We start from the raw sequence: 13,706 nt of genomic DNA on the forward strand, positions 1-13,706 counted from the left end.
AACGCAGATAAGCAGTCACACATAACCTGTAAGGCCATTAAGGTTCTAGGAATGCAGAGCGTGCCATAAAACGTCTATTCCACATGTAACAATTCCACATGCAATTCATAGAATTCAACAGGAACAGGGTAAATTAATATTACATACATTTTTAAATAGAGAATATTATACCAAACAAATCAAGGTCATACATGACTATGTTAGCACATAGGAAATGAAAGAAAGCAGTCTCTTCCCTCCTGGGTGACAAAGGTATATTGTGCTTGGTATCTCTGGGTTCGAAACATAATTCTGAATATTAATCTACCAGTTGCTAAAATACCACATGCAGGTATTGGAGGTTATTAATATTGGTGTAAAACTGTATTTGGGAATTAGTCGTAAAAGTAGTGGCCACCTAGCACCCATCCCATTAAGCTCTTGATTAACATCAACCAAAGAACATCTTAACGGATTTGGGAGTCAAGGCAATGTTTTTGCTTGGACAACTGGACTCTGCTAAAACCAGGAATTTGCAAGTATTCTGCCTTCTTAACTCCTTTCTTTTATTTCTCTGTTGCTTTATTGTTCTCTTTATTTCTTTGCAACATCCTTTTCTGTAAATATTTTAGTTGCACCATTTTGACCTTTTTAGTAATAAACCCTATTTTGAAAAGTGTTGAAACTGTCTCTAAAGCTTTTAATGCAAACTAAAGAATCCCTGTCTCTTGAAGAGTGCTACTGTATATAATAATCCTCTGAATATACTTGTCTGTGGTGACAGTGTGTGATACAGACGTTTATTGTTCACATTTGTTCTTGCTAGCATTGTGAAGAGTTGATAGGCCCAAAGCTATCTGGTGGCAGTTTGGAGTTTGAAGGGTTAATTGCGTAACCTAATTAATCTAACCCAGTGACAATTGCTCTCAGGCTGCTGGCATCTAGATCGTTGTCCTGCGAGCTGGAAAATCTTTGCGCAGGGTGCAGCTGAGAGTGGCATTGTTACGTAAGTGACAGCACGTTGTGAGATTGGATTGTCCTTTGTCATGAGTTGGTGAAAAGGGCAGTGGTTGGGCACCGCATTCATCACAGGAAGTACTACAGATCGCTGGTGTTGCTGACAAGCAGGGGAGTCGACCCTACATGCAGACAGATCATGGAATCATAACCAGGATCATTTAATTCTCAGAGGGACAAAGAGGACAAAGGACCCCCAACCAAGAGACTGTTCTTCACTCTGCTAAGACTACAGACTTGGTGAGAGGGTTCCACAACCCAAATTGTCTCCAGTTACGAACAAGTTATCCTGCTGTTTTTTTCAGTTACTTCAGTGCAGCACACTTTGCATCACAGTCTATCACTTGAAATACAGACTTCTTAGCCCAATTCAGTACTGCGGCCTAAAGTTTTAGTCTCTCTCCCCTCCCACTGTTCTGAACACAGGACTCCTCCTGCAGCACATGTGTATTGGGAGACAAGAACACAGTTAATACCTTGACTTCAATACATTACAACTGTAAAGGAACTTACTTCATCAAGCCAATTCCCTAATTATTGGAATACAAATCCTACTGAAGTCTACTCCTGCCCCTTCCTCATCTATATCAATCTGTGGTTTTACTTACTCCCACAAAGGGTCCCTTTCTAGTTCCACTACCATTAGTCAAGGGAAGTTTCCCTACTACTGTGGCTTTTCTTCTTCAGGAAATCTTGTTCCCAAACAAAAAAGGATCTCAACCTTAATGTGCACCAGCTAGGGCCCCAACAAGCGCAAAAAAGAGCTATTATTATATTCTTGGGTGGTACTAAAGGGGACATTACTATCTACATATCCATCTTTAGAGGTAAACCCTGTTCCCAGTCACTGAGAACCCAAGAAGTTAGTCCAAATTCTTGATATCCTAATTCAGCTTATTTTGGGAATATATCTCAGTGTGGGAATTGGCGTTTAAACTCTGGTCCTGGAGGACATTTTGGTTTTGTTCTAAAGTGGTACTGTGCTTGATCATTTGGCTGTGCCTTTCAGAGTGTCTAACTTTTGTACACGCTTACTGTTATCTCTTTTGTGCTTGTACTATTTTTTTTACTTTGATAGTAATACAATCAGAATATTGGTTCACTTTAAACTGTGTGATTACTTTGTGTATTAGGGCCAGGGGATTCTCCTGGTGAAGAATATTTTTTGCGGATGTCGGCTTTACGTTCTCAATGAACTACCACGCCACTGTTCAGCGCCGTGGTAATTCATTCAGTCTTCCTGTCAGTGTTAAACTGTCAGCTCGTACAAGATACAGGCAAGCAGATTAAACAGAAAATTTCTGGAGACCTGAATAGCACCAGCGATCTGCTATCTACAGATGTCCCGATCTCCTGATCGCTGGTGCAATGTTTTACAGGCTCAAAAAAGAAATAAATACATAATAATAATAGCACATTTTTTACCTGCAAATGTGCATTTATTGTTATTTTTTTTTCAAGTGAACTTATCCTTTAAAGAGCATCATATCTTCCACCAAAGGTGTACCACTCGCAGATTTGAAAAGATGTTCCATGGTTGCAGACTCCAGGCCTAGTTCTGCTGGCCCTATTGTCCTTTTGGATTTTTCAATGTTAATGCTTATAACAAATCATTTGGCTCATGCTTTTGTAATGCCAGTTCTATATGTACAGTACCTAGTCACTTAGTTTATATAACCATTTGTCAATTAAGTAGCAGTTGTGCATCAATTTTAAGGCACGTTTTGGTTGTTGTGAAATTCTTTTTTGTTCCCTGGTGGAGAAAGTGACACTTTTCTCCCTGGTACATTTGTTTTAGGTTATATCACAAACATTATTATTTACTTGTAGTCCTGTGCAAGAATTGAGTGAGTAATGCAGTGTACATATTTAGGATATATAGTGTGTCAAGAATGACATATTCTCAACTCTGATGTGATGTAATTACTGGTTGTTGTCATTATGCCTATGGCGGCCACTCATGGTTGGAGTTGGGCAGTTATATAAGGCTGCTGTCTCTTATAGTGTATTTTATCTTTTTTGTTTTTGGTTTTATAAGTGTATGTTTTTTTTTAAACCTACAAAACTTCAATAAAGAGATTCGTACTAAGCAAGAAAACACTGGGGAAAACCTGAGCATCATACCACTAACAAGTGATCCAGTAAAAAAAAACAACATGGAATATGGGGATGAGTCTGTGCAGAAGGTTGAACTGAAGTGGCCAAGGATTTATGGCTTCAAGATCTGCTACTTGAGTGGAAAAGAACTGAGTATGTCTTTGAGGATGCCTATGAGGAACTGCTGCAGATGAAGAATGAGGTCAAACAAACCTCATCAACATATCGCTTGCAGTGGGGTAGTTTACCTTCTAAGGATCAGAATCCTATTCACACATGTGCGGTGCTCAGGTTTCACAGCTAATGTCCTACAGTAGTTGTTTAGCAGTTCAGGTCAGGTTTACATCAGGTTCAGGACAGGTTTAGATCAGGTTTAGGTCATGATTTTATCCTGTTCACAAATGACATGTGCAGTTTAGAAACGGTTCCCATAGAAGTCAATAGCCTGCAATCTACACCTGAACTGGACCGCATTGCTCAGAAATCAGACATGACTCTTTTTTAATCCACACTGATTATGCACCGCCAGTGCACTGGACATATGTGAACAGACACTATTGGAAGCAATGTTATTTCACATGGATTGGATGCGGTTCAAACCATATATGTGAACAGACACTCATAGTGTGTACTTGCCTCAGTCCAAAACACTAAGTGTGAAATATGTCTGCAATCTGGTTCCTCTGATATCTACTCGAGTCATATCTGACAGGTTATGCTGACTCCAAGGGATCAGGAGGAGGGGGATGGGAACTCCAGCACACAATCTGTGATTGACATCCTCAACTATGTTAGTTTCCCTATGAGATTGTGTATAGGGGGATGTGTCTCTTCCTTCCATTCAGGTCTCAGATTACACTCACCTCTCTGAGCCATGCAGTGTGAGACATCAGATCCCCACCCCCTGCCCCCAGAAGCTCAGAAATCTGTGAAAATTCTTGACTTTAAACTGATATACGGAAGAGGTGGCTGAGGATGAACTGGTACAATTTATGTAGGAGGATTTGTTTTATCCCTGTGTCACCTGTGGCTAGTCACTTCACTGGGTATATGTAAGGGTTTGCACCCACTTTAAATGCACCTATGGGGCATTATCAGCTTCCCAGGTACAGAGCCAGGGTGCCATAAACATGTAAATTGACATTAAGTGCTTGTTCACACCATGGTGCACAGACATCAGTTTTTCTGCATGCGTTCTGCAAGGAAACAACAAAATCAATTGTTCATACCACAACACTCATGTGCAGATTTTTTCTGTGCAGGAATCTGCAACGTGTATAAAACTCTTTGGAGCGTGCATGAAAACTGATGTAAACTCATGTCTCTGTGCATCAGTTTCCATACATGTATGGTGTGAACGAGCCCTAAAGGGTTAGTTCACCTTTACCAAAAACTGTCTTTGCACATAAGGGTTACCTGTAGATAAAACAAACTGTGCAGCTTTGACCAAAGTTGAATAATGCCCTTGCTATAGGTGTAGGCCAGTTAGGTACCTCATAAAGCCCGACTATAAGTCCTCATGCACCCTGGGCATTTTAAAAACGCCAGTAGTGTTAGGTGTATTAAGTCACATTAAAAACGGCAGTTTTTCCGCATTTTTGCATTAGTGTTTAGCCGCTTGTTTTGCGTTTTTCCGCATTTGCGGGGTTTTTTTTTTTACACAAAAAAAAATTTTGCTAAAAAAACCCGCTGGTTTGCCACGTTTACCAGCGTTAGAGCATTTTTACAGCTAAAAACCTCCTCTAGAAACCCACTAGTTCTGGGAGGTTTTTCCAGCCAAAAAACAGTGACTAACCACTTGCCCACCGCAGATACAGTGGGGATCGAAAGTTTTGGGCACCCCAGCTAAAAATTTGTATTAATGTGCATAAAGAAGCCAAGGAAAGATGGAAAAATCTCCAAAAGGCATCAAATTACAGATTAGACATTCTTATAATATGTCAACAAAAGTTAGATTTTATTTCCATCATTTACACTTTCAAAATAACAGAAAACAAAAAAATGGCGTCTGCAAAAGTTTGGGCACCCTGCAGAGTTAATATCTTGTACTGCCCCCTTTGGCAAGTATCACAGCTTGTAAACGCTTTTTGTAGCCAGCCAAGAGTCTTTTAATTCTTGTTTGAGGTATCTTTGCCCATTCTTCCTTACAAAAGTCTTCCAGTTCTTTGAGATTTCTGGGCTGTCTGTCACGCACTGCTCTTTTAAGGTCTATCCATAGATTTTCAATTATGTTGAGGTCAGGAGATTGTGAAGGCCATGGCAAAACCTTCAGTTTACGCCTCTTGATGTAATCCCCCTTGGATTTCGAGGTGTGTTTAGGATCATTATCCATTTGTAGAAGCCATCCTCTCTTTAACTTCAGCTTTTTCACAGATGGCATCAAGTTACCATCCAAAATTTGCTGAAATTTTATTGAATCCATTTTTCCTTCTACTCGTGAGATGTTCCCTGTGCCACTGGCTGCAACACAACCCCAAAGCATGATTGATCCAACCCCATGCTTAACAGTTGGGCAGAGGTTCTTTTCATTAAATTCTGTGCCCCTTCTTCTCCAAACGTACCTTTGCTCATTCCGGCCAAAAAGTTCAATTTTAACCTCATCGGTCCACAGAACTTGTTTCCAAAATGCATCAGGCTTGTCTATATGTTCATTTGCAAAGTTCAAACGATGATTTTTGTGGTGAGGACGTAGAAGAGGTTTTCTTCTGATGACTCTTCCATGAAGACCATATTTGTACAAGTATCTCTTTATAGTGGAATAGTGTAGCACAACTCCAGTGTCTGCCAGATCTTTCTGGAGGGATTGTGCAGTCAAATGTGGGTTTTGAATTGTTTTTCTCACAATCCTGCGAGCTGTTCTGTCTGATATTTTTCTTGGTCTTCCAGATCTTGCTTTAACTTCCACTGTTCCTGATGACTGACATTTCTTAATTACATTCCGAACAGAGGATATTGAAATCTGAAAACGCTTTGCTATCTTCTTATAGCCTTCTCCAGCTTTGTGAGCGTCAACTATTTTCAGTTTCAGTTTTCTAGACAACTACTTAGAAGAACCCATGGTGCTGATTGTTGGGGCAAGGTCAGATGAGTCTGGACATTTAAAACCTTTGAGATTGACATAACCTGGTCTTCCCAGACGATGATTGAGAACAATCCATGTCACTGGCAGGTCTCAGCTTTGCAAAGGGGGCAGTGCATGGTATAAATTCTGCAGGGTGCCCAAACTTTTGCAGACGCCATTTTTTTGTTTTCTGTTATTTTGAAAGTGTAAATGATGGAAATAAAATCTAACTTTTGTTGACATATTATAAGAATGTCTAATCTGTAATTTGATGCCTTTTGGAGATTTTTCCATCTTTCCTTGGCTTCTTTATGCACATTAATACAAATTTTTAGCTGGGATGCCCAAACTTTCGATCCCCACTGTAGCTGAATGATGGCTTCACTGCAGCCAGCCAGTTCTGGATCTCCTACGGACACCACTGATCATGTGATGTGGTAAAAGGCTAATCACAGCAGCTTTTCACCACGTGATCAGCCGTGTCTAATGACACAGCAGACCACCGGTAAATGCAGTTGCCGGTTATCGGCTACACTTTCCTCTCGCTGTCAGAGCATGACGAAAGTATGGCCGATAACTGGCACCAATCATCAGTGCCCAGCAGTACCACCCACCTGTGCCCAGCAGTGCCAGCCATCAGTGCCCAGCAGTGCCATCAGTCAGTGCCACCTATCAGTGTCCATCATTGTTGCATATCAGTTCCACCTATCAGTGCCGCCATCAGTGCTGCCTATCAGTGTCCATCATTATTGCATATCAGTGCCAGGTCATCAGTGCCATCGCATCAGTGCCCATCAGTGCTGCCTATCAGTGCAGCCTCATCAGTAAAGGAGAAAAATTACCTGTTTGCAAAATTTTATAATAGAAACAAAGAAAAACTTTATTTTTTTTTTCAAAATTTTTGCTTTTTTTTGTTTAGAGTGCAAAAAATAAAACACAGAGCGGCAAGTAAATACCACAAAAGAAAGCTGTTTGTGTGAAAAAAAGGATAAAAATTTCATATGAGTACAGTGTTGCATGACCGCGCAATTGTAAGTCAAAGTGCGACAGCGCTGAAAGCTGAAAATTGGCCTGGGCATGAAGGGGGTATAAGTGCCCGGTAGGCAAGTGGTTAAAGCCCAAGTGTGCATGGACACATAGGATAACATGCTGGGGAGTTTACTGGCTTTAGATAAAAACCGCCAAATGCCAAAAACAGCTGCTGTAAAAATATCCAGTGTGCATAGACTAGACTAAAATGACTAGAACACTGCTAACGGACATCTAGCTGTTACTGTTCATCTTCACCATCACAGGAGCAAGCTCTGAAATGCTGAACTTAGAGATACTTGCATCAGAGCAGGGAGGGAGGTTGAATCAGAGAAAGAGCTACTCCTGTGATGGTGGAGGTGAACAGTAACAGCTAGGCTTCTTTTAGCAATGTCCTAGAAGTGTTTCAGGCACGCTTCACGAGGTACATACCCGTAAATGGCCTGCATCTATAGCAAGGGAATTATTCAACTTTGGTCAAAGTTGCACAGCTTGTGTTTTTATCAGATGTACTTTATCTGCATAGAAATGTTTTGGGTAATTGTGAACTATGCCTTTAAGTTCATGAAAGAGTAGCTTGTAGGAGACCATCACGGCTGAAGTGGAAGGCTTTAGATATTATTTCAAAACAGTCCAGGGTATGTGGGTTTGCTCTCGAGAAGGAATAATCTCTTTTAAAACAATCCTTTCAGACATGGATGCACAAATTTGAGTGACTGTCAATATGGGACAAACCGTAGTACCAGACAGCTCAAACTCATACCTTAGGACAAAGTCCAGGTGAAGAAGAGTGAAATCCTTAAACTGTTGTAAACCCTTAAACATGCCCTGTGAAGTGGCTGGTCTCAGGTAATACGCAGAGATGAAACAAATCCTCCTATATAAGTTGTACCTGCTTATCTACAGAAATATTTCCCCTACATCCATTCAAAGTGCAGAATTTACAAAGGAACCCTCAGCTCTGGAAATCCGGGGGCTGAAAGCTGAAGTTACATCAGTAAGGAGAGCTCTGAGAGCTGATTGGAAGGAAGGCACCCCCCCCTTCACAATGCACACAGGAACAGAGCTGAAGCTGTCAATCTGCTGGAGGTCCCTCCCCTCTCACCATTTTTCTCTTGTTGTTGGGAAAACTTGTCAGAAATGATTCATGCTGGTAGCAGCGGAATGAAGCAGCAGACAGAAATGACACTTAGTGCTCTTCCTTGAGATAAGTACACGCTATAGAAGGATATGCTTTGTCCATATTTTATGTCTATGTGGTTTATACCCCGGGGCGGACTGACCATTTGGAAACTTGGGCACTGCCCGAGGTCAGTAGGGGGCCCCATGAGATGCCCCTGGTACCTTTTTCATAGGCTTTTTTGAGTCTGGGCAAGGACACAGGGGCCCCATGATCCCCTATTGCCCAGGGGCCCCATGAGTTGTCAGTCCGCCCCTGCCTGGTACCTTTCATTGGCATTTTCATAGGGTTTTTTGCGTGTGGGCGAGGACAAAGGGGCCCCATGATTCCCTATTGCCCGGGGGCCCCATGAGTTGTCAGTCCGCCCCTGTTTATACCCACTTTAAATGTAAGAACATTGTCAACCTGTTTGGTAGCATGATTTTTAAATTTGATGAATGGATTGCCCACTGAGGGTAGTGACCATTTGTCAATAAATTCCCTTGGAAGGGGAGTCCTGTGACTTCAACAGTTGGTTCCTATCCTCATAATATGTTTTAGAAACAGAATGTAATAAGAAGGACTTTCCAGCCACAGCTCTATAAGAGCTAATGCTTGGAACAGCAGACTGAGTCCCTAATTGTAGTGCAGAATTCACTAATAATAGAGGTTCTTGTTGCAGATGTTGTTCCTGTCGTGATGATCCAAGAATGAGCTGAGGTCATCTGTTATGTTGGATTGTCCTCTGTACATCTATGTAAAGGCGTATTGCACCTCAAAGCACAGAGCAACTAGGGCCAGAGTGAAGAAAATCCTTCTGTATGCACAAACCCAAGCAACGGATGTTGGTGAGGGTAGCAGGCTGATTCTGTAGTAATGACGAACAGAAGCTTAAACAGGCAAGTGCTTCTTTCAGGCTAAAAAGGCAAAAGAAAGAATGTAGAATGGTTCAGGCCAGATGGTTTACATTTACTGATGTGTGTGAAGAGACTTGGTCACAGTGCGTGTTGTGCCACAGCTCAAGAGTAGGAGAGTGCTATGCTCTGTGGCCAACTCAAGAGTAGGAGAGTGCTATGCTCTGTGGCCAACACATACAGAACTGAAGAGCTCAGTGCCCCAAGATGATTTACTTGGTTTATTTTATTTTTTCCATGACCATAGTTTAATTCACAAAGTGAGGTTTCATACCCTGGATGACACCAAAGGCATGTTCCAAGGGTCAGGACCTGGCAAGCACTCTGCAGATAACTAACAGAGTACACGGAGGTCTAGTAAGCACCACAGGCAAAGCTCAGTACCCTAAGGAGTTACCAAACAAGAAACACTGTGCTGTTATAAACATCTTCAATTGAAGAGAATAAAATTGTAAAAAAATAAAAAACACAAATTATGATTTTTGACAGCAAAGTTGGAGTGTCCAACCTTCTAGGACACTACCAAGAAACTGAAGCATAATAGTTATGGCGGGGTTTTACGGGGGGCTGTCAAAATTTTTTTTTCTGTTTGCCAATGCCTCCCGCTGCCTCAGCAAGGCCTGTGAGAGTGGGGAGAGAAGACAGAGCTGGTACAGACAGGCACAGCGCTGGATTGAGTGAGGTAAGTATAGGAGTGGGGCGAGGGGGCGATCTTGATACCTAAACAGTTTTTACCTAAACTCAAGGAATGCATTAAGGTAAAAACAAGAGTTAGTTACCAGGTAACTTCATTTCCATGAATCTTCCAGGACAACACGAGAGAGAAGCTGCATCCACCTAAAACAGGAAACACATCATCCACAATCAAATAAAAAGAGCACAGCCACCTAGTGTCCTCAGTAGTAAGGAAGAACCGAAAGCAGCTAATGGAATAACGTGCTGTCCTGAAAGATTCACGAAAATGGAGTTACCAGGTAACTAACTCTTGCTTTTACCTTAATGCATTCCTTGCATTAAGGCAAAAAAATGTTTCTTCTTCCTCCATCTACCTCCAATGGGAAATGACTGGAACCATTTCCTCTATCCTTACCAGATTCAGGCATGGGGAGTGAACCTGGTAATGTGTGTTGAATTTAAGGGATTTGATTCTGTGCTGAATGAAGGCTCAGTGGCAAAAATCGTTGGGCCTTCCACGTACATTATTATTATTATTATACAGGATTTATATAGCGCCAATGGTTTGCACAGCGCTTTACAAAATGAAGGTAGACACAGTTACAATACAATTTGGTACAAGTGGAAACAGAGGGCACTGCTCGTTAGAGCTTATAATCTAGGAGGAAGGGATATGCAAGGACAAATACCCTCCAACACCATGTGCGTAAAATATAACATAAAATCAAAGTAACCTGTAGAACACACAGGACCAGCATTGAAATGTATTCATACAAGTAACAACAAATCTTGCAGAACCTTCTGCAACAAAGACCATCTCTCAAAGAAGACTAATGTAATAACAACTATCACATATATAATGTGATAGAGTGTGGAATTCATATGTATGGCCTGAGACATTGCATACAGATACTCTGGTAAAGTCTCCAGACCAGAGATTTTAAAAGTTTTAAAGGTTTCCGTTTAGTCTCCTTCCATCAACCACTCCACCTCATACAAACAGACTTGACATAGTGCTTTATCCTTTAAAGCTTTTTATTTGTGTTCCAAACATATAAAATATGCACTCACTTGTATCAGGTGCCCAATCACACCAAATGTAAACAGTGTGTCTATCGAGAGATCGGTGTTCCTGTGCAGTGCCGCCTCTACTGCCCATTCCGTAACCACATATGTTTACCCAGTAAAACATCTTGACGTCATCCAAGGCCCTGCCCTTGGATGGGGCGGGGCCTTGGATGACATTGAGGTGATAGTGGTACTGGTTTAGTAAGGGTGAGGTGATGGTGGTATTGGTTCAGTAAAGGTGGAGGCGATTGTGGTACTGGTTTGGTAAAGGTGAGGTGATGGTGGTACTGGTTAAGCAAAGGTTGAGGTGATGGTGGTACTGGTTTAGTAAATATTGAGGCGATGATGTACTGGTTTGGTAAAGGTGAGGCGATGGTGGTACTGGTTTGGTAAAGATTGAGGTGATGGTGGTACTGGTTTGGTAAAGGTGAGGTGATGGTGATACTGGTTTGGTAAAGGTGAGGCGATGGTGGTACTGGTTTGGTAAAGGTTGAGGCGATGGTGGTACTGGTTTAGTAAAGGTGAGGTGATGGTGGTACTGGTTTAGTAAAGGTTGAGGCGATGGTGGTACTGGTTTAGTAAAGGTTGAGGCGATGGTGGTACTGGTTTAGTAAAGGTGAGGTGATGGTGGTACTGGTTTAGTAAAGGTGAGGTGATGGGGGTACTGGTTTAGTAAAGGTGAGGTGATGGTAGTACTGGTTTAGTAAAGGTTAAGGCGATGGTGGTACTGGCTTAGTAAAGGTGAGGTGATGGTGGTACTGGTTTAGTAAAGGTGAGGTGATGGTGGTACTGGTTTAGTAAAGGTGAGGTGATGGTGGTACTGGTTTAGTAAAGGTTGAGGTGATGGTGGTACTGGTTTAATAAAGGTTGAGGTGATGGTGGTACTGGTTTAGTAAAGGTTAAGGCAACGGTGGTACTGTTTAGTGTGGGTTGAGGCGATGGTGGTACTGGTTTAGTAAAGGTTAAGGCAACGGTGGTACTGTTTAGTGTGGGTTGAGGCGATGGTGGTACTGGTTTAACCACTTCAATACCAGGCACTTTTCCCCCCTTCCTGCCCAGGCCAATTTTCAGCTTTCAGCGCTGTCACACTTTGAATGACAATTGCGTGGTTATGCAACACTGTACCCATATGAAATTTTTATCTTTTTTTTCACACAGAGCTTTCTTTTGGTGACATTTAATCAGCACTGAGTTTTTTTATTTTTTGCTAAATAAAACAAAAAATCCTGAAACTTTTGAAAAAAAAAAAAAACGCATTTTGTTTCTGTTATAACATTTTGCAAATAAATAACGTTTCTTCATAAATTTAGGTCAAAATGTATTCTGCTACATTTCTTTGGTGAAAATACACCAAATTAGTGTATATTATTTAGTATGTAGGAAAGTTATAGAGTCCACAAACCAAGGTATAAATATATGACAATAGATCAGTCCTGATGTACGTATGGCCCATCCCATTTCTTGAGGCCCAAAAACGCCAGGATAGTACAATTACCCCCCAAATCACTCATTTCTTGAAAATAGACAGTTCAAGGTATTTAGTAAGAGGTATGGTGAGTTTTTTCGAGGTTGTAATTTTATGTTACAATTTTTTGGAAAATGTAGAAATTAAAAAAAAAAAATATTTTTTTGTTTTATTTTTTTCTTACAATTTTTTTTTTCAACACACTGAGACCAAAGCAATACAATGTTACCATAGTAACATTGAACTACTCTGGGCAAGTGATCTTATTTTTTTTAAAAACACATTATGATTGCTAATACCAATGTATTTCATTGATATTTGCAATCATTGTTACTGAATGAAACTGATTCATTCAGTCTTTTGTTGTGATTAGCTTTGATTGGGCAAAGCGCATCACATGATACAGATGGGCTTTGATTGGCCCAGTCTGTATCATGTGACTGCTTTGACCAGTCACAGCTAACAAAATAATTGTACTGGTTTGGTAAAGAATGAGTTGATGGTTGTACTGGTTCGGTAAAGGTGGAGGTGATGGGGGTACTGGTTTGGTAAAGGTTGAGGTGATTGTGGTACTGGCTTGGTAAAGGTTGAGGTGATGGTGGTACCAGTTTGGTAAAGGTTGAGGTGATGGTGGTGCCGGTTCAGTAAAGGTGGAGGTGATGTTGGTAATGGTTCGGTAAAGGTGGAGGTAATGGTGGTATTGGCTCGGTGAAGGTAGAGGTAATGGTGGTACTGGCTCGATAAAGGTGGTGATGGTGGTACTGGCTCGGTAAAGGTGGAGGTGATGGTGGTACTGGTTCAGTAAAGGTGGAGGTAATGGTGGCATTGGCTCGGTAAAGGTAGAGGTAATGGTGGTACTGGCTCGGTAAAGGTGGAGGTGATGTTGGTACTGGTTCAGTAAAGGTGGAGATGATGAACTGGTTTGGTAAAGGTTGAGGTGATGATGTACTGGTTCAGTAAATGTTGAGGTGATGATGTACTGGTTCGGTAAAGGTTGAGATGATGATGTACTGGTTTGGTAATGGTTGAGGTGATGATGTACTAGTTTGGTAAAGGTGGAGGTGATGGTGGTACTGGTTTGGTAAAGGTGGAGGTGATAGTGGTACTGGTTCGGTAAAGGTGATGGTGGTACTGACTCGGTAAAGGTTGATGTGATGAACTAGTTTGGTAAACGTTGAGGTGATGATGTACTGGTTCGGGAAAGGTGGAGGTGATGGTGATACTGGTTCGGTAAAGGTGTAG

This window comes from Staurois parvus, unplaced genomic scaffold, assembly GCF_062004578.1.
Source record: "Staurois parvus isolate SC_StPar_1 unplaced genomic scaffold, SC_StPar_1.0 ptg000832l, whole genome shotgun sequence".
In the NCBI taxonomy this organism is placed as follows: Eukaryota; Metazoa; Chordata; class Amphibia; order Anura; family Ranidae; genus Staurois; species Staurois parvus.